The 27,465-nt window shown below is 41.8% G+C and overlaps 1 protein-coding gene across 1 annotated transcript in view; it reads left to right on the top strand.

Moving 5' to 3' along the window:
- Nucleotides 1-27,465, top strand: part of hs3st3l (heparan sulfate (glucosamine) 3-O-sulfotransferase 3-like) — a 143,088-nt gene that overhangs the window by 27,231 nt on the left and 88,392 nt on the right. The gene's annotated exons all lie outside the window — the stretch shown is intronic.

Genomic DNA, 27,465 nt, shown 5'->3' with positions numbered 1-27,465 from the left:
ATTAGAAGGAAATTAAAAAGCAGGACCTCGAGACCAGTAAACTCAGGATTACTCCCAGTGCCACATGTTAGTGAGTATAGGAATAGGGAGATTGATCGATTAAATATGTGGCTGGGGAATTGGAGTAGGAGGAAGGGCATCAGATTTCTGAAGCTTTGGGACTGGTTCTGTGGCAGGTCGGACCTGGCTGCATGGTGACCAAGCCTGGGAACTGAATGTTCAAGGATATTCGATGTTTAGGAAGTACTGACAAGAAGGGAAAGAAGGTGGAGCTGCGCTGATAATAAGGGATGGGATCAGTGCATTAGTAAGAGAGGATCTCTGATTGGAAGAACAATGTGTGGAATCTGTTTGGGTGGGGCCAGGAAACAAAGGGCAGCAGAAATTGGTTGGATAAAAACAAAAAAACTGCGGATGCTGGAAATCCAAAACAAAAACAGAACTACGTGGAAAAACTCAGCAGGTCTGGCAGCATCAGCGGAGAAGAAAAGAGCCAATGCCTCGAGTCCTTGAGGACTCGAGGCGTCGGCTCTTTTCTTCTCCACCGATGCTGCCGGACCCGCTGAGTTTTCCCACGTAGTTCAGACATTGGTTGGAGTTGTTTATCAGTCACCAGATAGTTGTGGTAATGTGGGGCATGGTATTAATCGGGAGATGAGAGAACCATGCAGTGTGGCCAATACAGTAATCATGGGAGACTTCAATCTGCATATAGATTGGGTAAACCAATCGAGCACTAATGCTGTGGAAGACTAGTTTCTGGAGTGCATTGGGATGGTTTTCTAGAGCAGTATGTTGAGCTGACTAGAGGATAGGCTATTTTAGATCTGGTATTATGTAATGAAAAAGGGCTACTTAATAATCTTGTAAAAAACCTTTAGGGATCAGTGACCACAATATGATAAAATTTTACATTTATGTTTGAAAATGAGAGTTCATTCTGAAGCAAGGCTATTAAAGTTGAATAAAGGAAATTATGAAGGCATGAGGGACAAATTGGCTGAGGCAAATTGGGAAAATACATTAAAAGGTATGACTACATAGGCAATGGATAGTCTTCAAAGAATTGTTACATAACTTACAGCATTTATACATTCTTTCAAGGTGCAAAAACCCTAAAAAGACAGTCGGCCATGGCTAACAAAGGAAGCTAAGGATTGTATAAGATTAAATGAAAGGGTTTATAAAGTTGCCAGAAGTCATAGTAAACCTGAGGATTGGGAGATTTTTAGGAATACAGCAAATTAAGTCAAAGAAACTGGTAAAGAAAGGGGGAATAGAATATGAATGCAATGTAGCAAAAAACATAACAGCAGACTGTAAAAACTTCTATAGGTATGTAAAAAGGAAGTGCTTGATTAAGACAAATGTGGGTCCCTTACAGGCAGAGTCAGGAGAATTCATAATGGGGAATAGAGAAATGGCAGACACACTAAATGATTACTTTGTGTCTGTTTTCACTGAGGAAGATGCAGGAAATCTCCCAGATTTAGGGATCCAAGGGACTAAGGATAATGAGGAGTAAGAAGGTTGTATTGGAGAAATTAATGGGACTGAAAGTTAAGTCTCCAGGACCTGACATTCTGCATCTCAGCATGTTGAAAGAGGTTGCTATAGAGGTAGTGGATGCATTGGTGATAATTTTCCAAAATTGTATAGATTCTAGAATGGTTCCTGAAGATTGGAAGGTAGCACCTGTCACCCCACTATTCAAGAAAGAAGGGAAAGAGAAAATAGGGAACTACAGACCTGTTAGCCATATGTCAGTAGTAGGGAAAATGCTAGAAACTTTTATAAAGGATGTGATAAATGGATACTTGGATAATCATGATCTGATTGGGCATAGTCAGCATGGTTTTGCGAATGGGAAATCATGTTTGACGAACTTGGAGTTTTTTGAGGATGTTGCTAACAAAATTGATAAAGGAGAGTCAATGAATGTAGTATACTTGGGATTTCAGAAAGCTTTTGATAAAGCCCCCAACGGAGATCGATTAGCAAAATAAAAGCACATGGGATAGGAGGCAATAAACTGACATGGGTTAAGGATTGGTTAACAGGTGGAAAACAGGGTAGGAATAAGCGGATCATTCTCACGTTGGCAGGCTGTGACTAGTGGGGTACCACAAGGATCAGTACTTGGGCCCCAGCTGTTCACAACATATATCAAGTATTTGGATGTGGGGACCAAATGTAATATTTGCAAGTTCGCAGATGATACAAAGCTGGGTGGGAAAGTGTGCTGCGAGAAAGATGTAAAGCGACTACAGGAGGATTTGGACAAACTTAAGTGAATGGGCAAGAACATGGTAGATGGAATATAATGTGGAAAAATGTGAGGTTATCCACTTTGGTAGAAGGAATAGATGTTCAGAGTATTTCCTAAATGGTAAGAAATTAGAAAGTGTAGATGTTCAAAGGGACCTGGGTGTCCTTGTCCATAAGTCACTGAAAGTTAACACTCAGGTGCAGCAGGCAATTGGGAAGGCTAATGGAATGTTAGCCTTTATCACAAGAGGACTTGAGTACAGGAGTAGTGGAGCCTTGCTTCATTTGTATAGAAGCTTGGTTAGAGCGCACCTAGTGTACTGTGTGCAGTTTTGGTCCCCTTTCCTCAGAAAGGATATTATTGCCATAGAGGGAGTCCAACGAAGGTTAACCAGGCTTGTTCCGGGGATGGCGGGACTGTCTTATGAAGAGAGTTGGGGAAACTGGGCCAGTATCCTCTAGAGTTTTGAAGAATGAGAGGTAATCTCATTGAAACCTACAAAATACTTAAAGCAGTAGACAAGATAGGTGCAGGTAAGATGTTTCCCCTGGTCGGGGAGTCTAGAACTAGGGGACACAATTTCAAAATAAGGGGGAAGCCGCTTAGGACTGAGATGAGGAGAAATTTCTATACTCAGAGGTTTGTGAATCTTTGGAATTCTCTACCCCAGAGGGCCATGGAAGCTCAGTCATTGAGTATGTTTAAGGTTGGGGTTGATAGATTTCTGATTAACAATAACGTAAAGGGTTATGGGGATATTGTGGGTAAAGTGTTTAATCAGCCATGATCATATTGAATGGGGGAGCAGGCTCGATGGGCTGTATTCCACAGTTTCTATGTTGAAACCTATAGTGGGAATAGTGGTTACAATTTCACCCAATTTCAGTTTGTATAAAATGGTGGTCTTCTTCCTGTGTTCCTAATTGCCTACACTTCCTTCTATTGCTTTTATTCTAAATGTACTTCACAGGCAACTTCCAAAGAGAAATAGATAGAAATAGAAATTCAATCAAAGGACTGGCCAAGACTTTTGTTTTACTCTTGGGATGATCATTGTTAATTGTGTGTTTAATTGTGTTCAGGTAATTAACTGGGGGTTCAACCAATGCTCATATATACAGAATCCAGCTGAAACTAATTGTTGAATTGGAGTTGCTTATTATGCGTGTCTGTAAATAAAAGCTCTTAAATGTACAAACACTAGACTCCAGTATCCTATCCTTCATTGCCTGGAAATCTTAATTATAACATGGGTGACCTGGACAAGGCTGCATTTACTGACCTCCCCTTGTTCTCCTGAAATGGTGACAGTCCTCGGCTTTATTTGCTGCATTGCTACATTTCTTGGTGTTAGGAAAGGGACTTCAGGATTTTGACCCAGTGACGAGGAAAGAATGACAATTTATGTCCAAGTTAAACTGGTATGTGACGTGGATGTGAAAACATTCACACTGTTTTACCTTCCATGTTTTTAGTGGTAGAGGTTGCAAGCAAAGGAGGTACTGTTAACGTAATGGTGGTGTATTGATGTAGGTTGTTTATATTGCAGCCATTGGTTGGCGGTGATGTGGAGGAGGTGGACACTGCCATGTCCACCAACCACGTGAGCTGCTAGATATTGAGTTTGTTGAGCATTGTTGCAGTTGCACATGGGATTGGGGGTAATATACTGGCATGGATTGAGAATTATTTATCAGACAGAAAACAGGGTAGGGAATACATGGGTCATTATAACTTTAGCAGGCTGTGACTAATGGGATACTGCAAGGATCAGTGCTCAGGGCTCCATCTATTGACAATCTATACTGGCAATTTGGATGTGGAGACCAAATGTAATATTTCCAAGTTTGCTGATGGCACAAAACTAAGTAGGAATGCGATTTGTGAAGAGGATGCAAAATGTCTTCAAGGGGGTTTAGACAGGCTAAGTGAGTGGGCAAGAACATGGCAGATGGAATATAATGTGGAAAAATATGAAGTTATTCACTTTTTGGTAGAAATAAACAGAAATGCGGTGAATTTTTTAAACGGTGAGAGATTGGGAAGCGTTGATATCCAGCAGGACCTGCGTGTCCTTGCTCATGAGTCACTGAAAGCTAACGTGTTGGTGCAACAAGCAATTGGGAAGGCAAATGGTATGTCAGCCTTCATTGCAAGATGGTTTAAGTACATGAGTAAAGATGTCTTGCTGCAATTGTGTAGAGCCTTGGTGAGACCCCGCCTAGAGTATTGTGTACAGTTTTGATCTCCTTACTTCTGGAATGATATACTTGTCATAGAGGGAGTGCAATGACAGTTCCCCAGACTGATTCCAGGGATGGCAGGATTGCCCATGAGGAGATATTGAGGAGACTGGGCCTGTATTCTCTAGAATTTAGAAGAATGAAAGGTGATCTCATTGAAACATAGAAAATTCTTACAGGGCTCGACAAGGTAGATGCTGGAAGGGGTATCTAAAACCAGGCGACACAGTTTCAGAACAAGAGGTAGGCCATTTAGAACTGAGATAAGGAGGAATTTCTTCACTTCAGAGGCTGGTAAATCTTTGGAGTTCTCTACCCAGAGGGCTCTGGATGCTCAGTCATTGAGTATGTTCAAGACAAAGATTGATAGATTTCCAGATAGTAGAAACATCAATGGATATGGAGATAGTAAGGGAAACGGAGTTGAGATATAAGATCAGCGATGATCTCTTTTGAATGGAGGAGCAGAGTTGAGGGGCCAAATGGTCGACTCCTCTCATATCTCCTGTATGTTCCTATGTTGCACCTATTTAGGCTAGTGCTATATTTCCTGTTACTGTCCTGATTTGAACCTTGTAAATAGAGATTAGGCTTTGAGGGGGTGCGGGGCTAGGCTACAGTGAGGAACCTACCTTCTGTCCTGCTGTTGTCAGTGTTGTAATGACTGGCCCAGTTTAGTTTCTGGTGAAAGGTGATCTTGCCTACCAGGATGTTGATGGTAATGGAACTCAGAACTGGGGAGGCATTGAAAACCAAGGGAGCATTGTTTGGCCCTTCTCCTGTTTGAGATGGTGATACCTGGCACTTGTGTGGGTTATCTGACATCTGTCTATACAAGTCTGGATGTTATATGTGTCCTGTTGTAGGTTGGAACCAGCTGTATCACTATCAGAGGAGTTACGATGGACCTGAAAACTATGGATTTGCCAATAGAAGTCCCACTCCTGGCCTTGTAGTTGAGTACACCATTAATTAAGCAACTGAGGATGGTTGGGCCAGGTATGTTTCCTTCAAAAACTCCTATAAGTAATGTCCTGGGGCTGTCATGGCTGTCCACCCCCGATAACGATGACAATCATTTTCCTTGACTCAAGCCATTGGAATGCTTTCCCATTGATGCTGATGCTCCTTATTCAGGGGAATGCTGCCTTGATGTCGAGGGAGGTTATTCTGGCCAGTTTGTTGAAATTCAACTCTTGTAAGATATCTGAATCAAGGCGATGATGAGCTCTGGTGCTAATTGATTCTGGCAGAACTGCAACTAAGTGTCAGTTCATGGGTTATTTGTGATTAAGTCTTGATCGATGACTATTGATAACTAAAACACACATTAAGCAACCTATGAAGAGTGTCATCAAAAGTTGCTTAGCACAGTTATTAACAATATTAAAAAAAAACTAGAAAAGTCCAGGAATAAAACACAGGACGTATTGACAGACGGTTCAATTATTCCAGTTCATAGGAAGCTCAATACTCTGTTCTTAATTAAAAGTTTAACTAGGCCAATATCTTGGGTATTTTTTAAAAATGGATCCCAAAAGATTATCTAGGGATAGCTAATGTTGCTGCAGTCTAATAGTCTAGTTAGATCATTGAATGCCTCAGTAGCCTTTGATCTCTGACAACTAAGGTATGGAACTTTTTATTTCTGGATATTCCTAGCGGAGAAGAACCAAAGAATGAAAGGTACCATGTGTAAGCCAATTCTCTGTCATTGTTCCATCAGGGAGTATCCTGCTAAGACAAACAAGATGTTGAGTCTTTTGAAATATATTCCCATTGACAATTCTATTTTTTAGTTGAATGGCAAATGTTTTATCTTCCTTCTGCATCAGCTTGACTTCAAAGGGAAGAAAAGCACATAACCCAGATTCTCTCTCACTTTGTTTTTTTGGACTTACAGGCTGGAGGCATGTTGGGCACTTCATTAATGTTATTTTGCATGTAAAATTGTTCATGAATGCACGAAGTTATGAAGGAAAACTACGAAGACTTTGGAACTTTTATTCTTTATTAAACAGTTATGTTCTGTAATCTATATAACTCTACTGTATTTTTGCTTCTGTTTAGCCTTAGATGTGAATAACTACAGGTTAGTAATTTTAACCTGAAGCAATTTTCTTGGAGGACGATATTTTCTTCCAAGTAGATCAAGAATAGTTTTTGATGCATACTTCAAAGCTAAATGGTCTTGTTGTTTTCCTAGACCCCTAGTATCCTGATGCTTGTGTGTAATTTCAAATTTACATTCATAGGAAGCGCAGGCTTGACTGCGTAAATCAGGAATAAAAACTGAGCCCAAATTACACCTCAACATTCCCGAAGCTTGACAACATTCAGGACAAAGTGGTCCGCTTGATGGGCACCCCATCCACGACCACTGGTGCATGCGGTCAGCAGGCTCCTTCAACAGCACCTTCCAAACCCATGACCTCTACCACCTGGAAGGCTAAGGACAGCAGACACATGAGAACACCACCGCCTACAAGTTCCCCTCCAAGCTACACAACCTCCTGACTTGGACATCGCTGTCCCTTCACTGTCGCTGGGTCAAAATTCAGAACTGTCTCCTTAACAGCAGTGTGGGGGTACCTAAGCCAGTTAAGCTGCAGTGGGTCAAGAAGATGGTTCACCACCACATTCTCGAGGGCAATTGGGAATGGGCACTAAATTCTGGCCTTGCCAGTGGTGCTCACATCTCATGAACAATATTTTTTTAAAAAAAAAGAATAATCTGAGTTTTGATTTTATTTTCTCAAAAGATCTGATTTGTCAAAGGCAACTAACTATTCAAAAACCCAAGGACTGATCTTTCCTACTGATTTCCGACAAACTACACATCAATAAGTGATATGTTCTAGTTGACTTCAACATATGGCGATTACAAAAATGAAACCTAAAGGGCCAGGCCATGCTGCTCACTTAGCAGCAGAATAGTACATTGTTATATCATATAAGAATTCTGTTCTCAAAAAGAGCCAAAGCTCTGACTCACTGCCTGCAGCACCAGTCATGGTCTAAAAGTTGAACCTATACTTGGCTTCCATTCATTTGCATCTTCAGTCAGGCAGTTCATTAATAATGACATAACTTTTGCAGCTGCTTCACTCATTTTTAGGTGTCTCTTGGCATTCAGAATTCTGACTCTGTGTGTTTTGCGAGCAGCGAGTTCCATGGCCAGACATTGGAAGTTACTGAGAAATGACAGTAAGCAGCTGTTAAGGAATAACTCAGCCCCAATTATAATTGTGGACGAGCTGAAAAACACACCTTCCCCTTGGGACAATCAAAGGTAATTGGCTGTTTAACGTGATTGTGCACCTCTGATTTTAATGGAACCCTAGTGATTTGCTAAATACTGAGGGTTTTGCTCGCTATAAAATACTGAAGTAAGAGTCTATGTATCATCTGGAACTCTTGGGGAACAACAGAGCTCCCTTTTAATGTCTTGAAGCACAGCATCCACCTGTTTGTAATCATAGCACTGACAGGTCATCACCTCATGGCCTTGTTGAGTTTACTCCTGATTTCAAATTGGTAGGAAAGGTTACTTTGGAGAGATCTATTGGGAATGGGCTCAGACAGTAGAGTTCCAATTATCTTGTTACTAATTAGCAATGGCAGCAGAATGTGAGGCCATGAATTTATTTGGCTGCATAGATACAACATCTGGTTTTAGTACTCTTGTTAGTAGTGACACAATTTTAATGCAGCGTCACCATTGACTGGATAAAAGAAGACCACTGCCAGCTAAACAGTTAACGGTATAATTTGAGTCCGAATCCCTCTGTTCCAAGATTGTCTCCTAGTATCTTGTTCAAAATGTATCCCTCAACCAACATCACTGGAAAGAAAACAGATTGATCATTATCACGTTGTAGCTGTGCAATTTTAATTGTCTCACCATTGGTGGCCAAGCGTTCAGCTGTCAAAGCCCAAAATTCTGGAATACTCTCCCTACATCTCTCTCTTCACTTTCCTCCTTTAAAAGACTCCTTAAAACCTCTCTCTATGACCAGGCTTTTGGTCAAATGATCCATTATCCCCTTATGTGGCTCGCTGCTATATTTTGCTTTGCAATGCTTCTGTGAAGCCCTTCATTCCCTCCCCTGCCCCCCACCCTCCGGTCCAACACATGACTGACTGTGTCAGTGATACATTATCTGTGTCATACATTAACATATCCATTCAGATAACCCTTTAAATTACCTTGTTGTGAGCTTGCTATACATAGATTGTCGCGTTCCCTAGGAAACAACAGTGACTATGCTTCAAAAATCCTTCATTCTCTAATGCACTTTGGGAAGTCCTGCTAAATGCAAGTTTTTTTTTAATTACAAAGCATTCCAAGTTTATCTTGAGTCTAGTCACTTTGGCAGATGAATGTATGTGCTAATCAGTTCTAGAAACAGGAAGTTGGGAAGTATTCTGTAATGTCCCAATTATATTATGAACATTTGTCAATATTTTTAAAAACTGGACAAACAAACTATTAAGATGGCTGCTGCAAATCACGTGACCACAGTCCTAAGTCTCTAGTGAATACCTAATCAAATATGGACATTTGCAGCCATCTGGGGAATTCACACATCCCTTTTTGTTTAAGGATGGATCAACACAAAAGAACCATAGAGATCCAGCTGGCCGAACTGTTTCACCCTGGACAAAAGGGGACATTGAAACTCTGTGTAAGATGGAAGTGAGTAGATTATATCAACCTTCCATTGTATTATGATAGTTTGCCTCTTCCAAACTAGGCTAGGCGACTCTAAAGGTTTCAAATGACAACATAGGATGATTGAAATCAACATAAGCACCACCCTTTTGCTTGGAAAAAGGAATTTGAACTTGTGGAAGTCAAATGATGAGGGAATCATTTTTGTAGTCTACTATGAGTAATCAGCAAGAAGCTGCATGCAGGCAGAGACTTACACTGGAAACCACCGAACTAGCTGCAAATCATCCAAGCAGCCAAGATAATAAGCAGCAATACCTTGAAAGTCGGAGATTCTGACACAGAAATGGACTCCCCAACCTGTTCCACTTTTGATCTGAGATCCAAGCTCCTGGAAATTCAACTATAGGAAACTTTGCAGCTTATTGAGGATCCTTTGTTTTACCAGACCTTCTCTTCAAATTCATCAAAGAAACTATAGATCTGCCATGAATGAGACTGAAATAATTATAAATTGTAACTGTATATTACCTTCATCTCTATCTAATCTTTCTCTGTGTGAGACCACTTTTATTTTTTAAACTCTCAAAAAGCTTGCTGCTGAAATTATTTAATAGGGACACACACTTGAAGGTAAGAAAACACACACCTCTTACATACAATATGCTGATCATGTGCAGCAGTAATAGGAAACACATGCATTCTGTCTATGCTACGATACCCAACACCAAGTATTCCCAAATTATATGTCATATAAAGAGTAAATCTGTCCCCTCAAGATGCCCAAACCCTAATCTGACTATCCCTAATTGCCATAGTATGAAATCTTCTCTTCATATTTGACAATCCTTGCACCAGCTCTGAATGAGGTTACTAATTTTGCCATATTGTGCCAGATGCTTAGTGTTGCAGGTGTGCACTGGCTCAGAACTGCACTGAGACGACTCAAACTCTCCTCAAGCAGACAACTTGTCGCTGATGGGAGTATGCAAAACCATCAGTTGGACTAAATAGAGACCAGATCCAGTTTTAATTTCATCCCTGGAGTAGATGATGGGGCTGCTGAAAGGGCTATGCAGCAAACCAGGAAGTGTAGACCATTAGCAGAAAGATTGAAAGTAATTTACATAGATGTTTTGCACTGAAATAAGACTTGCCAAATAGGGCATTTGTTCTTTTACTGTAGAATGGCAAAAATTAAAAGCTGTTCCTAATAAGCCTTCATAACATGAAGAGGCCTCTATACCAAATAATTTCCCATGTATTTCTCCTCTATTTTCCTGCGTACACATCAACAGTGACCAGGTAAAGTCTGGAGAGAGTGAAAATGTTCTCCTATACTTATCAATAAGTTTTCACTTGGTGCCTCCAGATATGTAACTGCCAGATTTTCTGTGAAGTAGATATTCTCTTCTCTTTCTCTATTTGATTCTTTCAACAACTTTCATTTAAGTAGCATCTTTAACACAGGCAGCATAACATCTACGTCAACAGCCAAGAAGCGAAGCGGTGGGCTGTACCATTCTGTCATTTGTCCTAAACATTGGCTTGTCTATTTAGCTTAATATTTCTCCTCACTCCCACCAGCCTTCAGATTAAATTCCTTTTTAAGCCTTTCTTTAAGCTCTAAAATATTCTTCTGTCTTTTCCCCAAAATGCATCCATTTGCTTTAAGTGGATACAAGTACAAATTGCTCTGCAATTATCTGAGGTCTGCACTATAATGGATCAGCTCCCTGCACCAGTCCTAAACTACATGGTGAGTTGAGAGTAATTATGTAGGTTAATTTACTGAGGAAGACTTCATCCTATTGGCATATTACACTTCTGGCTAGCTTTGCACCTCATTTTGTCCAACTTAAACTGAATTTTGCTAGGATAGAAAAACTCTGTCCCATCAACAAAAGACATCAAATTAGTCCAAGTATTTGTGCTTTAACTGTCTAATTAATGATCTTCTAAACAATCTCCAGGCACATTTTGTTGCAACTGTCATAATGGCCTGTGTCACATTGTTACCAGCTAAAAACACTTGGCTGAATGAAATGAGTCTTGTTTGTAACCAGCTAAAGGCAGATTTGGCTCTCCAGAACCAGAGCAATTCCTTCCATCCAGTCCTTTGGGTCTGGCCAGGATTCCACTGTAGAAAAAAGTTGAAGCCGTGAATGCTGATCAAATGGGCTGTGTGAAGGAGGAAGCTGGCACAGCTTTTCCTCCGCTGATTTACTGCCAATGTAACTCCTGAAGTACAGGAATCAATGCTTTCAAACTGCTAGGTGGGTGGTGAGTGAGATACTGTGCCATGGTCACACCGTGTGGGTCTATGTTGCACACTTCAAATTCAAACTTGAAGTTGGCTGGTGGTCAACAACAACCAACAACTTGCATTTACATAGCACTTTTATTATAGCAGAAATCCCAAAGCATTTAACAAGAATGGTATCAATAAAAATGTTTTTGTCACTGAGCTATAGAAAGAGATATCAGAACAGATAACAAAGCTTGGTCAAAGTTGTAGATTTTAATGCGAGTTTAAAAAAAGGGAGAGAGAAGTAGAGAGAGAGGAGATGTTTAGGGAGAGAATTCGGAGTTTAGGGCCAAGACACAGCTGTCAATGGTGGAGTGATTAAAAATCAAGGATGTGCAAGAGGCCATAACTGGAGGAGTACAGAGATCTTGTGTTTTGTCAAGTTCAAGGTCTGGATGAGGTTTCTTTAAAGTTTGCCTGTTACCCTAAGAACACTACCATAGAATGTTTTTTATGAATAACATTCTTGTTTATTTGCAGATCTATGTATGTCTCAGTACTCTACACGAGATTGTACTTCTGCTTCCCACCAGATTGCAGTCTCTTAGTCATGTGACCTTGCCTCATAGTTACATCCGTATTGGGTGCTGCTGATGTTAACTCTTTACTTTACAACTGTAAGCCTGCAGGAGGCTAGAGAGAAGGGGCAAGACCATGGAAAGTATTTGAAAACATGAATGATGCTTTTAAAATTGAGGCATTGCCAGACTGAGAGCCAATGCAGATCAGCATCCACTGAGGTGATGGGTGACCCAGATTTGGAGCCAGTCAGGACATGGGCAGCAGAGTTCTAGATGAGCACAAGCATACGAAGGGTGGAAAATATGGAGCCAACCAGGAGAACATTGGAATGGTCAAGCCTGGAGGTAGCAAAGGCACAGATGAGGGTTTTACCAGCAGTTAAGCTGAAGCAGGATTGGAGTTGGGTGATGTTACAAATGTAGCAGTAGTCAGTTTTGATGATGGAGTGGATTCAGGCTTGAAGCTCATCTTTGGGTCAAGCACCATACCAAGGTGGTGAACATTCTGGCTCAGCTTCAAACAGTTGCTAGGGATTGAAATGGTGGCCAGCGAACAAAATTTGTGGATGGGACCAAAGATGATGTGCTGGATTGGGCCTGTCAGCAGCCTCATCCACTGGCTGGAAAAATGGTGGGCAACACCCATCAGTCCCATGGTGGAGGCCCAACTGTATTAAGGGCCTGTCAGGCACATAAGTGACCAACGTTGGACCTTCCAGGCGATTCAGGACCCTGGCAGCGGAAGTCCTGTCTGCCAATTAGAGGGCATCAGCTCCTCGTTGCTTGTCAGTGCCAGTGGGAGTGGCAGCAGCTTCTAGCAATGCATTCAGCAGGGGTTGGTTCCTTGGCAATCCTGGACCTCAAGCTAAAGGTGAGCGAGTGTGGGTTTGGGATAATGGGGTGCAAGTCGTGGGAAAGTGGGTGGGGGCGGGGAGGTGGTGGTTGGTGGCACGAGCAAGGAGGTGGCTTTCAGCAGCCTCCCAGTTTCCTGAGGCTGGGTCCTTTGACCTGGCATAGAGTGTCTGATAACAAGGGACCCAGCCCTGGGAGTCTGCTGGCAAACTTGCTGTGGTTTCCTGGGCAGCCTCCAGGAGATGCCGGGAAGCCACACAGCTCCCATTTAATCCCTGGCCACGACTAAATTGCAACCGGCTCTGGGATAATGGATGACAATTGGTTCATTAATGATTCTAATTGACATCCCACTGATGGTGGCCAGGAATTCCACAACAGCCCCTTCCGTTCTCTGACTTAATCAGAGGAGGCTTTCCTACCAGCCGGAGACTGATGCAGAGTTTCTCCCTGATTGAGTGGGCCGCACCACCATGTGTCCTGCCATGAATGCCGTGCTGCATTAAATCCAGCCTGATGCCTTCAGTCTTCCCAGTATTAAGTTCAGAAATATATATGTCAGACAATCCAAAACAGTGGAGGGACTCAGAGATAAAAGCAAAATATTGCAGATGCAGGAAACCTGAAATAAAACCAGAAAATGCTGGAAAAACTCAACAGGCCTGTCAGCATCTGTGGAAAGAGAAATGGTGTTAACCTTTCGAGTCCGCATGACTCTTCAGAGCTAAAGGGAAGTAGAAATGTGATGGATTTGGTACTGTTTAAGAAGGGGTGGAGCAGGTAGAGCAAAATTAACGGTCAGGGAGGGTGGGAACTATGAAGAAATTTGACAAGCGTGTCATGGACACAGGACAAAGGGAGTGTTAATGGTAGTGTTAAAGATTAAAGAAGGTATTGATTGTGGCATAAAGGTAAGATAGCAGAATGTGTTAATTGCAGGACAAGGGTCAGCGCTCTTTGAGGGATTCAGAGTTTAAGTTGAGATGGAACTGGGGGGTGTTAGTGTACATGTGGAACCTAATGTGTTTCTTGGATGACATCACTGAGGGGTTGCACATAGATGAGAAACAGGAGGGGGTCAAGGATAAATCCTGGGGATACTCCAGGGGTAACAATGCAGGGGTGGGAAGGAAAAACCATTGCAGTGATTCTCTGCCTATGATTTTATAAATCAGAATGGAACTTAGCAAGGGCAGATCCAACCAGCTGGATAACAGAGAAGAGACTTTGGAAGAAGATGGGTGTCAAAGGCTGCAGATATACAGAGAAATATGAACAGGGATGGTACATCACAGTCAAAAAGAATATTATTTCTGACTTTGACATGGGCTATTTCAGAATTGTGGCTGAGTTGGAATCCTGATTGGAATGTTTCGAACATAGAGTTGAAGAACAGGCACCGAGGAAACAACACATTCAAGGAGTTCGGAGAGGAAAAAGGATGTTGTCAGATGAGGAGGTACCTTGTGAGGTCAGGGGGATCAAGGGTGAATCTTTTGAGGAAAGGCACATTGACAGCAGGTTTGAAACGGGATAGAGACATTACCTGAGGAGAGGAACCATTAACAAAATCGGCTATCATGTGGCCAAGGAAGTGAAGTTGGGTAGCCAATGGTTTAGCTGAAATAGGATTGAGGAGCAGGAGGTGGGATAAGATAGGATGCAGAGAATGATGTGAGTTTAGGTCTGGAGCAGTGGGGAACATTTGGGGAAGTTTGGTCCAATGGGCAAGGGGAAGGGAGAGAAGCCACAGGGGCAACTGATTGGATAGCCTCATTCTTTGTGGCAAGATTTCATGAGCTCCTTACACTTGTTAGAGGTGAGGGTGTAGAAGGTGGGGAAGGGGGGTTCAGAAGATGGTTTTTGGTGGAGGAGAAACTGAGGGTTATCTTTACATTCCTTCATGATCTTTGAATATTGCGCAGTTTTAGCAAGAGCTGACAATGCTTTAAGTGGTCCAGCTAGATCTGGCACTGGATGGTTCAGCCAGTTATCCACCAAAACATTTAAATCTACAACCATTGGATTTAAGGGATTGGAGATGAGCAGTATATTGGGAGAACAATTTGGTGTGAGAGAGAATAATGGTTTTAATGGGGACAAAGGCATTGAAGTGGAGGAGAAGGTGTGATTGAGCAAATTGGTAGCTGCAGAAATATTGTAATGAACTGTCGTCCAAAGGCTTGATAGTTGGGAATTTAAAAGTACGGTGGTAAGTAATTTGAGAGAATGCTTGCTTTTATTCCCCCCCAGGCAGACACAGAAAGAAGTGTGCTTGGGCAAGGAAAGGAAAATATGGATAGAAATCTATACAAGGAAATGATTGGAGATTGCCTTGCCACTGATGGTGACAATGGGTACAACGAGACCACGTGAGCTGGCAAAGCTGAGGGAGTGGCCGTGAATATGTGTAGGAGAGCTTATATGGAGGGAGAGATTTAGGGAGAAAACAAGGACAATGAACCCAGAGGGGAGAGAGAGACCAAGAAGAGTTGAAATGGAGATTAATTCAATTAATTAATAAATCTGGAATAAAATACTCGTCTCATTGATAATGAGCTTAAAATCGTAATAATGTCGTAATGTCATTTTTAAAAAAACACTATCTGGTTGACTAATGCCCTTCAGGGAGTAAATTTCCTGTCCTTAACAGGTCTGGCATGTCTGTGACTCCAGAGCCACACCAATGTGGTTGACTCTTAACTTCCCTCTGGAGTGGCCTAGCAAGCCACTTAGTTGCAGGCAGCACACCACCACCTGCTAAAGGAAAATTAGGAATGGCCAATAATTGCTGCCCTTGCTAGTGACACTCATGTTTTACGAATGAATAAAAAAACATGATTGCATTGCAATTTCCCTCATTGTGTAGGTTCCTGCATGCCACTTCTCTGCTCTTTAAAATAATCAGTGCCTTGGTGGATGTAGAAAATGTATTCTTGTCCAGAAAAGTTAATGGGAAGTGTTAAGCGTGTGTGTAAAATTGAGAAGCTGTTTCTCGGCCAAAGTAGGAGTGTTGGCATGTGTGGTCGCCTATTATCAAAGCACAATTTCTATCTTGGCAGTCACAGGGGCGGGTGAACAGAAGCTGGGTTATGTTGCCGTGCTGACAGCTGGCTACCTTTTTGTTTCAAAGTTCACCCATGCCAGCCCAACGGAACTGGCATACGTGGCACAAATGGGTACAGGTCTAATTAATTAGCTTCATGTTATACTGAGTGGGTTGCACTGCTGCGCTGTTGATGTGAATGGAGGTTTTCCCTGACTCTAATGCCCCTGATTTTACCAAAACTGGGATTATCTCCATATTGAGTAGCATTACATTCTTCTGTGGCATTTATAGCAGCCATACTACTGCCCTGTCTTGGATCACTTTAATTGGCACACACTAGAAATCAAACCTTGCAACATCCTGGATAGCATCAGTCACATCTTTGTGTCCCACTTCACACTGAGTTCCCTGGTACCTATCACCCCAGTGCTCACTGGCCTACATTATTTTAGCCTGGCAAATGCCTTGATTTTAAAATTCTCATCCATGTTTTCAAATTGTCCCATGGCCTTGCCTTTACCCTCTTTATAACCTCCTCTAGCCCCACAAGTCTGAGTTATCTGCGCTCCTCCAATTCTGGCCTTTTTGAGCATTGCCCCTACTTCCTTTGCTGCACCAATAGCCTTCAGCTGCCTCGTCCCTAAACTCTGGAGTTCTCTCCCTAAACCTCTTTGCCTCTCGCTCCTTTTAAGTGACTCCATAAAACCTATCTCTTTGCCGATACTTTTTGTCACTTGTCCTAATATCTCCTTTGGCTGGGTATAAATTCCTGCCTGATTAATCCCTGTGTACTGCCTTGGGACATTTTGGGGACAGTTAAAGTTAACATAAAAATACAATTTGTTGTATAGTTCTGAATCACTGAGGTGCCTGAATGATTGATTACATTCATTTTTGACTGCTTTCCTGACTCCCCATCTAGCTAAGCAGAATAGTTAAGCCTATAATCTAATGACATTTGGTGCCTTTTTTTTACTGTGAGCTGAATGAAGAGGCATGGATAGTCACCCTGCTGATTTTGTCACTGCCTAAAGAATAAAGTATATGTTGTATTTAGTGCTATGGTTGAGAATCTGTTAAACTCCCAAACTAATGCTGCAGCCAGGCTCATGTGAAAAAATAAATGGATACTGGATGCAGTCCTGGACAATGGTTGGTGCATGTGGAGCAAAAACCCAAACCAGAGTCTGAATTTGGAGTTCGACTGACAGCCCCAGCCAGTTTTCACACATGGTATACTCAAAAAAAAAAATGCAGGGAATCTAGCCAGCTTTGGATTGGAGTTACAGGTAAACGAAGCTGGCTAAACCTCAGCCCCCTCCATAGACTCCCACAGTGCCATCAAATAGCTGCTAATGCCTTTACGTTCGGCCTCTATAATTGTGCCAGGTTTAATAGGCTATTACTGATGGTGCTGCAGCAGTCTGCTCTCACCTAGCAGGAACTTTATTTCTGGCAAATGAATGACTTCGTTAGTTTTAGTGCAATAAGCAGCATGATGCAAAGTGTGTGTTTCATGGGACAACACATTATAGACTGGGTTAATTGCTTGTATTGGTGCCAGACATGCTTTATTTGCACATGAGCAAAAGAGGTAGTTTTGAGTGCCGGCCTGGGCACAGCTGTTGTCTGTAATCTCCACCCTGTAATCCTTTTAAGGTAATTACACCCTAACTGAGAATGATCAATCATATAATCAATGGCAACTTAACAAAAGGCACATCACTACGGGCCTGTGATGAGCCGAATTGGCTTCTGTTTCTAAAAGCTCCATTGAAGAATGCTTCCTCGTTCTTGGGCCACCCAAGGTTCCTGTTTTATTTTTCTTCCTTTTTCTGATAGACTTTGCTTCCCTTCTGCTCCTCCTCCTCTTGAAAGAGCTAAATCCTGCTGGCAAATGGCTCCACGGATGCCACCCCCGCCGCCCCTCCCCCCCCCCCCCCCCCCCCCCCCCTCATGTAGTTCCCTGCCCACATGCCCCATGTTTCATCCTGATCTTTGACGGTGTGTGGCAACTGGCTCATTAACCATGATGGACTTGAATCAGTGCGTGTTCTCACTCGAAGTCTGCAACCGGAGGTTTGTCACAGGGGATAGTGATCAGAAGCAGAGGAATAATAGAGACGAGGCCAGCCATTTGGCCCATCCAGGTCATTCTTCCAAAGAAATCTGATTTCCTCTCTCCTTCCCCACCCACAATAGTATCCACTGCCCATTGACAAACTCCAGAGATTTGGCCTCCCTAGCCCTACCCAGAAAAGTATTGCAGGGTGACAATCATACTTAGTTTAAAAAAAACAATAATGGACATGTTCAAAACTGAGGCCAGGAAGCATTTCTTCATATTAACTTCCCTGGTCCTGAAGTCATGGATTTACCTGATGATAGCTCAGAACCCTGACTGATTCCCTACCCCCTAGCACAGGAATATTGGTAATAAAAGCTAAAATAGACAACAAACAGGAACAGATACATTTACGTGTTCAAGTAGACATAACCCAATTATACCAATTGAAATTTGAGCACATTCTGGCTGTGTTCAGAATTGGCAACAATAACTCACAACTTTACAGGGCCTTCCATATGATGAAAGGTCCAAGGCTTTAGGCTTTGAAAGAGTGCTAATGGTTGTCATGCAGGAAATAAAGGAGATCACTGGAAGTGATTGAAATCATGGTCATAAGGCAAGTTCTCAATAAAGAGGTAATAAGTAGAGTGAAAAATATTCCAGAGTAGGGAGTTGGAGGTTGATTGCTGTCCAACCATCAGTGGAGTTTGTGGGCAAATACTTTATTTTTCTTAATTCTTCTGTACAATGTAGCCATTGTTGGCAAGGCCAGCATTTGATACCCATCCCTAATTGCCCTTGAACTGAGTGGCTTGCTTGGCCATTTCAGAGGGCATTCAAGAGTCAACCATGTTACTGTTGGTCTGGAATTGTGTAAAAGCCAGACCAGGTAAGGGTGGCAGATTTCCTTTCCTAAAGGAAATTGGTGAACAAGATGGGCATTTAACAAGAATTAATGATAGTATGAGCTATCTTTACATTCCAGATTTGTGAATGGAATTCAAATTCCATCAGCTGCCCTGGTGGGATTTGAACCTATGTCCTCGGAGCATTAGCCAGGATCTTTTGAATACTAGTCGAGCGACATTACCATTATGCCACTATCTCCCCTATAGCGGATGAGCAAGTGTGACATAGATTTAGGGGTGAAGAGGATAGCCAGCGGTCAGGTGGAGTGAGGAAAATGAAGACCAGGATGATCATTTTTAAAATCAGTGGAGGAAGAGTTGGTGAAGGCCGCTGAGAACAGGGGTGGGGGGACTTTATGTTGGATAGGATGGGGGGTATAATGTTCTGATAGACTTTGACATTTGCAGAGGGTGGAGCTTTGGAAGCTGGAAAGGAAATCATTGGAGAAATTGCGTCTTGAGATGGCAAAAGGAAAGACAAAAGTGGAAACTTTCACCCAGTTTCTCATAATAGGTGTTTATCACACATGATGACATTATATTCTTCAAAGAGTTTAAGATTAGCTCATTTTGTATTGGACCGTACCATGAGGGAATAGGTTTGCAGTCAGCACAGTAAGTCCAGTTCACATTTGAAATGAATAGCTAGGGTCCTCCAATGCTTTAGTTAGTAAAAGAAGGCTGGAACTGAGCCATACTGACCAGGCAGTCCCCAGTTTGATTTTCAGGCTGTGCTGAATTGGCTAATCACAGCCAGTGCACTAAGTAAAGCTTCTGTAGCCCTGTGTTCAGGAGGGAAAGTAATCAACAAGGGTTCCTGCTCTATAATGGTCTCTGCTGGAGAACGGGATTGAGCTCAGTTTTGATGCCAGCTCATGAGCAAATGACCCACCTGGGACATCTCTTCACGTTTGAAGAATGGCCACTTCAGAAAGCTATGAGTGGGTGAACATAATATAGCAGGAGTCAATAGCTTCAGGAGAGGGAGAAGGGGAACATTAGCCCATTTATATAATCGATCATGTATGGTTTAAAAATTATAATGCATTTCACTCGAATGCTTAGGCTCTTAATTCTAAACGCTTAGCCAATGTGTGGTATAAACTGAAGAGCTGATGAAGACCCAGGGGATATAATTTGCGGTGTTAACCATATGTTGCCAGGGATGATGATTTTCAAGTTATCAGATCATCAAACCCATTTGGACAAAAGTGACTCCTCAGTGGGGGAATCTTTATCATAAATCTACCACACAGACACACACACTCTTGTAGATGCAGGACATGGGCAGCCACGTTCAGTCCTGATGCTCACAATTTTCTGACCACCCATTTTCAAGCAGATGAAAAGTCACAGGCAGTGAATGTACTTGGAATCTCCCAATATATCTCTGTAGGGCACCTTGTTGGTGCTGCTTTATTATATTATTTACACTATGCCCTGTTTCCCAAATTATTAGACTTAACAAATGTTGTTTTATGGCCAGAATCAGCTGGAGTCTCACCTGATTCCGTGAATACCAGCTCCCATTTTCTTTCATTCTCGAAAGCCCCTGCTTACCTTCCAATTTCCGCTGAATACTCCCACACCCAAAACCCTAAGCTGCTTTAGCTTATCAGCATTTGGAAAGAGCTGACTGCAGCATTTGCATATTTTTTCTTCTACATTTTTATCTTTTATTGTTTAGGTACCTTTGGATCAACAGAGAAAATACGGTTCCTAATGCGCTAGTTTGTGTGAATAAAATTATGTACCAGCACTGCTCTGATCCTGAAAGAGAGAGCTTGAGAAAATTCCTTGGGGTGGTTCAGCATTCTTGCTGGCAAGGGATGGAGCCTGGCTAATGCTCTATTTCACACTCCTTAATTGCATTCAATGATTTGTCCAGTTTTGTGAATTTTCATACCATGCACTGAGGGATAGCCTCATCCTCGTTTGTGTTGTTAAAATGCTAATTAACGATTGTCATCATTTTGCATGAGTTCACTTAACCAAAATTTTGGGTTGAATGTAAAGCCCCCGGTTTGTCGTGGTAATCATTCAGGCATTTCAAGCCGGGGTCCCTCCGCACCACAAATAAAGCCAGCTCCAGGTGGGACACGAGGTGGCTGATCTCAGTCCTGCCTTGCCCAGTAGGCTTGAATGGATTGCTGCATTGCCAATATTGTTATTTTAACATGACCCTGTGTGTGCAATTGCAGCGACTGTGGGCTCTGACTGTGGACTCTCCCCAGCAATTTACATGAGCCCTATTCAATTTACTTGTCTTTGAACACAATGGCCTATGGCTTGCTTCTTCTAACTGTACATTTAAGGGAACAAAAAAAACGTGGGTCACTGCGGCATGGCAGCTACCTGTGGTGACTGTTGTTGTGGACTCACTGAGTCATGCAATTGGAAGGTCAAAGTTGAGCAACGACTTGAAATGCAAAACATTTCCTCTTTTGTGCTGGATAAGGGAAGCACAACTTGCAAACTGCAGGGAGACACTTGGGAACAAATGTGTAATGTGAGCTGTTGTGCTCAAACTGTGGTCATTTCCCGACAATTGAGAGGGAAATAGTAAATGGTTGGTGGATGCTCTCTTGAGGTGCACTGCTGCCTGACAGGAATTGATTATCTTTAGCTCAATTGAGAGCATATTTTTTTTAAAAAGAGCTTGGTGTTTTTATTTTAAAACACCCCCAACATGACTTTGTTGGCAAATTGGTAATGTGTGATTACAGTGTGAATGAATCAGTTTTGCTGTGACATTGGGCCTGCCCATTAGGGTGGCGAACATGGGAGGACCAGCAGGCCACCTATGGGAGGCAAGGGTTACAAATGGGTCATCCTGTAATTCGGTTCCTATGGACTATTAACGTCCACAGATTATGACTAAAATTTGTCCACAAACTGTTAAGTATCTCATTGGTAAGTTGCTTTGAACACCCTTTGACAGTATTGAATACATATTTGTCACAGAATGAATCCAAAAATGCCTGTAAATTCACCCAAAGGAGAATAAGCTGCTATGCATTTGCAATTTGCTCCTCCAGATGCAGTCACCTGCTGGGGTACAGTTCCACCGGCACCTGCTGCCCTCTGATCCCTTGCCCAAATGGCCATTCATCATCTGCGAGACTAGACGTTACGTGTTGTCTGGTTACTCTCCTACGGAGGCATATCACAGCTGAGCCTTGCTGTGGCCATGCAAAAGCACTTGCAGACACTGGGTAGAGATAAGGAACGTAAACTTTGGCTGATTCATGGCCCCCACCCTTCCTCCCCGCTCCCCTTTGCAGAAGTCAGCTGTAGTTCCTCCATATCTTTCTCCTTGGAAATCAGTTAGCTCAACATAACAAAGGTATTGAAAATGGGACCTTTTAGACTGTTTTGGCTCAGTCCCACACGTTACACAGTGCGATTACCATGGGGGAAGACTATAGCAGCTTATAGCTTCAGAATTTGTGTGTGAAACAAATATCTCCAAAACACTGTCATGATGAGGCAAATGATAATATTTAGGCAGGATTAAAAAAGGAAGGTTCTCATTTGTACAATTATATCATTAAAAATCTTGAGTAGGGTGCACACTTCATATTCACAAACCTTATTTCTTTTCATCTTTTTGTCACATTTTTCCATGTGAACATTTCCTGGTCATTTTCCTCTTGAAATATTACCATGTAGTTATAGGCTCTGACCACTAGGTGGTTTATTGGTTATCAATGCTTCATTGGTTTTAAAGCACTTTGGGATGTTCTTAGGTTGTGAAAGGCGCTATGTAAATGCAAGTATGACTTTGTCTTTCTTAGTTCCTTCTTCCCAAGTCTAACTCCTTGATATGTTTTTAAAAAACAACTTCTTCAAGTGACTGTGGGTAATGCCACCCACAGCTCACTAGCTGTCAGGAGCATTAAGACGAGCAATTAATGTGCTTAGATTTAATTCCCCTCCGCTCTTTTCATGGAGGTATTAACCTACTTATTTTAAATGGCTTAACATCTTCATCATGGTAGCAGAGGGAAGAATTAGATATGAACTCTAACACTACAAATACTAACTTCTAACCTTTAACCTTCCTGAATCCTCAGCGATTGACTGTTAACAATTGGCTGGGAAAGCACCACATAAAAAGCCTGGTACTTTTACCCAAGCTACGCAAGCTTTTTTCTCACAGAAATCGAGAGGGCAACGTGCCACTACTGATCATCCCAGAAAATAAAAACAGAGAAACAAATATTAATCTACCTGACAAATCTGCCCTCCCCACATACACAAGTCTATGGCTTGTATTTCATTTGAACAACCATTTCCTTTTATTATTTCTGACTTATGGTCACCCTCCTTGAGCAGACAGGGAGAAGAGGTGCCTGGAACAAGAGCGTGCCTCATGCAGACTGGACCAGCTTGGTAATGTGGGCGCTCTGTTTGAAGAATGAGGTTGGGACTGTAGGGAGTAATTTAATAACAACCTTCATCAGAAATCTGTCTTACACCCATTGTTGCACCAACACATTTGACTGATTTTTTGCAATAATGCTGCTGTTGAATGTTACTGCTTCTCCATGATTTATCTGGAGCCCTGTTCCAATAAGTATACACCAATGAAGGAAATTTGCTTTCCAGGGTAGACTTTCAACTTGCCCTCAGGTGTCAAACCCTTGCTGTGAGTTGGTTGCTTTTTTTTTATTGATTTTAATGGAAATGAGAATTATGTGGTTTCTATATGAGGCAGACAATTTGCAATGCCAATTTTGCACCTGGCAGGCTACTTGGAAGTCTATCTTGGGCTTTAAATGTGCTTCTTCACGTTTTCACCATTCCAGATGCTATCCTGCTTAAACTTCACTTTACCTGTACAGACCTATCCAGCTGTGAAACAGTTGTATCTGTCATATGACCCATGAGCAGCTCCAGCCTGTTGGTCCTGTTCCTACAATCATCAATAGGCTTGCTGCTCCTTGGTGACCCTGGGCTATGGGCTTCCTTTTGCCTGCTTGCTTGTCTGGTGCTGATTGAGCTGAGGCTCAGAGCTGTTCACACATCTTTGCTTGTCCTTTTGCAAGAGGAAGTGAGAAAGAGAGGCTTGCATTGATATAGCACCTTTCATGACCTCAAGCTTTTGAAGTGTATTTGCTACTGTAGTGTGGGAGAAAACATGGCAGATAACTTACACACACATCCCACGAGCAGCAATGAAACATAGGTTACCCAATCTATTTTTTTTTTGTGACCTTGGTTGAGGGTTAAATGCTGATCGGGGCAACTCCCCTGCTCATCTTTGAAATTGTGCCATAGGATCTTTTATGCCCACCCAGAGGACATAAAATGTTGGGGCCTCATTTTAATGTCTCATCAGAAGGACTACACCTCCAACAGTGCAGGTAGTGCTGCACTGAGGTGATGCAATCCGGAGGCAGGTTTTTCAAAGTTTCAATACAGGAACTGAATGCAACCTGATAAAATAGAACCTATTGATCTAACTACTTGTGGTACTTTTCTAGATAGTAGGACTGGACGAAAAGACAGTGAGAAATACTAGTCCGAGCCCTTGCTAAATTGTCACAGTGAGCTAAATAGAGAACGTATATGTTCCAGTCTGGCTTTTCCTGTACGCTGCATATTTTCAATACGCCGCTCAAGTTTCACTGACGCATAGCAGCCGAGTCAATCTACAACATTGGGAAAAGCTGTCACAGCCCCAAAATAATCACTTAGACAAAAACGTACAACTTGAAAAATGAGCCCTGAATAAAGGCCAATGACCAAGGTCGTGGCTTCGAAGTGACTGAGTTCCTTGATCTAGCTTGGATTGCAGGGTTTGTGTTGGTGCTCTGGAGATCATATTCCGCATTTCAGCTTGGTGAAATGGAAACATAATGGTTTCATGAGTGATGATGGGATAGGGAGATGTAAACGTGTCATGATCTAAGCTACAAATGGACCCAAGATTCCCTTAATTGTGTTGTGTGATGAAAAGGACCCATAGGGTGATATTGAGCACTGGCAGGGACACAAAAGAGGTGGCAATACATTTGTCACACACCTATGATACATCCTATATTTCTAGGAATATAGGGATATAGGACTTATGAGTAGGAGTAGGCCGCTCAGCCTTTTAGCCTGCTAAAGGTCTTTTGAGTGAAAAGAATTCCCCTCAACTCTGTCTTAAAAGGGAGATCTCTTATTCTTAAACAGTGTCCCCTAGTTCTAGTCTCTCCCACAAGTGGAAAACCTACCCTATCAAGTCTCCTCGGAATCTTTTATGTTTCAATAAGATCACCTCTTATTCTTCTAAACTCCAAAGGATATAAGCACAACCTGTTCTGTTGAAGACAGAGAGACTGAATGTGGGTGTCCGATCTGATTCCTCATGTTTTATGTTCCAACCCAAGTCCAATTTCACCCTTCTGAAAAGTTGCAAGGGTACAATTTTAAAGTGTTGGAATTAGAACTTCTGTAAAGGAGATGTGAGCTAGGGTGGCGAAGATTTATTTCTGGTGGTGGATCTGGAATCATTAAACCATGGTAATTATTCCCTCTCTTAGGCTCACTTCAAAAATATTTGAACCATGATGTGCCATGGTGTTTTATACACTGAGTATGATGGAAACTCAGCAAATAATCAAACATTTTGCAGCTTAATATGGTACTGCAAAGTAGTAGTTTCAAGATGGAAGGCTACGTCTCCAACAAGTCTCCCTCACTATTTTCTCATGTGCACACTTATATTAGAAACCAAGTAGAGATAAGCCATTTGATCCATCACTTGGTGAACGTAAAGTATTAAAGTTTGCTCCCTCATTACTTAACAAGTTCCTTGTTCAGAACAGTCAGTTGGAAGTTGCCGTGAAGATTCATATGAACATCAGATGTACAAGTAGCACAGGTGCAGAGGCCTGAAAGGAAGGGAGAGGAAAGTTCATGAAAAAAGTTCAGGAAAGCACAACAAAAGCCATAGGGTTGAATTGGTGCAGTAGTGAAGGGTGAGGGGAAAGCACAGAAGGGAATTGAGCAGAAGGCAGGGCCAAGATTGCTGAGAAAAGGGGGAATGATGAATGTATAGGAAGACATATTGAATTGCTGGCCTGATAAGTTTTGTGTTCAACAGAATTCTTCGATTTTTCATGTTTTTTTTCATGTTGTTTGTAAGTGTTTATAGAAGGCAACATGGCCATGGGTGGATTGTTTTCCCTTTCTATATTGAACAAACCACATGATTATTTGAGCCAATCAGATATGCATAACTATTTTGGGGCACAAACACATTTAAAGTGTGACATCCTCCACACAACTTGTATTTTTATCTTTCTCACAATACATTTTGAGTGTGACTAACCGTGGCTGATCAATGAACACCTAGAGGTGATTTATTATGTTAAAAGTTGACATTTAAATACAAGTGCTAGTTGCTGTTGGATGGAAAACGAGATTTACACTTGCAGGATATTTAAACAAAAAAATGCACATTTTTCAATCTGACTTCACTCCTAGTTATTTGGGTGAGGAAATAATTTCACATTAAATCCATCAGCAGGTGTGAGAAATTTCTATCAGCCTCTATTTTAATAAACCAGCCTTCGTTTTATAATGCTTGCCAAATTTGTACAAGTTAGTATGTTATCCAGCAGAAATGAAGATTGATTGGGGTTGCAATCCTTGATGCATTCTGCATCTTTTTTTTAATTGGAAAATTTAGCCATTGAGGAGGCATTCTCTGCCGTCAATATGTTTGGTAATTTTCATTAAAACTACTGACTTGAGTAAACTCAACAGCAACAAGATGGATGTCAGGAGCTGTAATGACTTCCAGATGTCTTTGCAGTAGGTTAAACGCAGCTTGTTGTACTTTTATTTTCAATGCCACATCCATCAAGTGTGAAGCAGCTGTGGGAGGTGGCAACGATGAAAGCATCAAGTATTTATTTTAAATTTTCAAGCACTCCAATTGCTTTCTTTTAAATAAAACATATATATAAATGAGCTCTTCTCTCCCACTGGGGTAGATAGGGAAGCTCGTGTGATGGTCTCATTGATGAATGAAGAGTCTTGTTGTCCTCATATCTCTGCCTGGTACTGAGTTTGAATCTGTCCCTTGGAGGTGCCCAACAGTGGTCAGTTTGTCTTCCAATTCTTTCCACTTTCAAGGTTTGCCCAATGATATGTTTTCCTATTGGTAAAAATGTGTCTCCCAGCTGCCTTCATGAAGCAGTGCGATATACCATGAACACACTTCACCTGGCTACAAATGTGGTAGGATTTTCATCATGTGCAAACTCACTTTTTTGTATTTATATATATATAAAAAAAACTGTAATGCATAGGGAAACAGTCCAAAGTTTTCACTCTCCACAAACGCCTCTTGACCTGCTGAGTATTTTCAGCTTTTTCTGTTGATAACTCCAATGACCTAGCTAATTCATAGAAAAAAAACCAGCAAAATACTGGAAATCTGTTGTGAGTCAGCAATTGAAAGAGGAGAAAAGGAATCTCAGACCTGAGTGGATATTTAAACATTGATGGGCAAGAATTCCATAGGATCAGGTAGTACATCTGTTTCTCAACCTATCAAATATCACTCTCTATG

This window comes from Carcharodon carcharias, chromosome 22 (assembly GCF_017639515.1).
Source record: "Carcharodon carcharias isolate sCarCar2 chromosome 22, sCarCar2.pri, whole genome shotgun sequence".
In the NCBI taxonomy this organism is placed as follows: Eukaryota; Metazoa; Chordata; class Chondrichthyes; order Lamniformes; family Lamnidae; genus Carcharodon; species Carcharodon carcharias.
The sequence above is the reverse complement of the archived record's forward strand: the minus strand, read 5'-3'. Positions and strand labels throughout refer to the sequence as shown.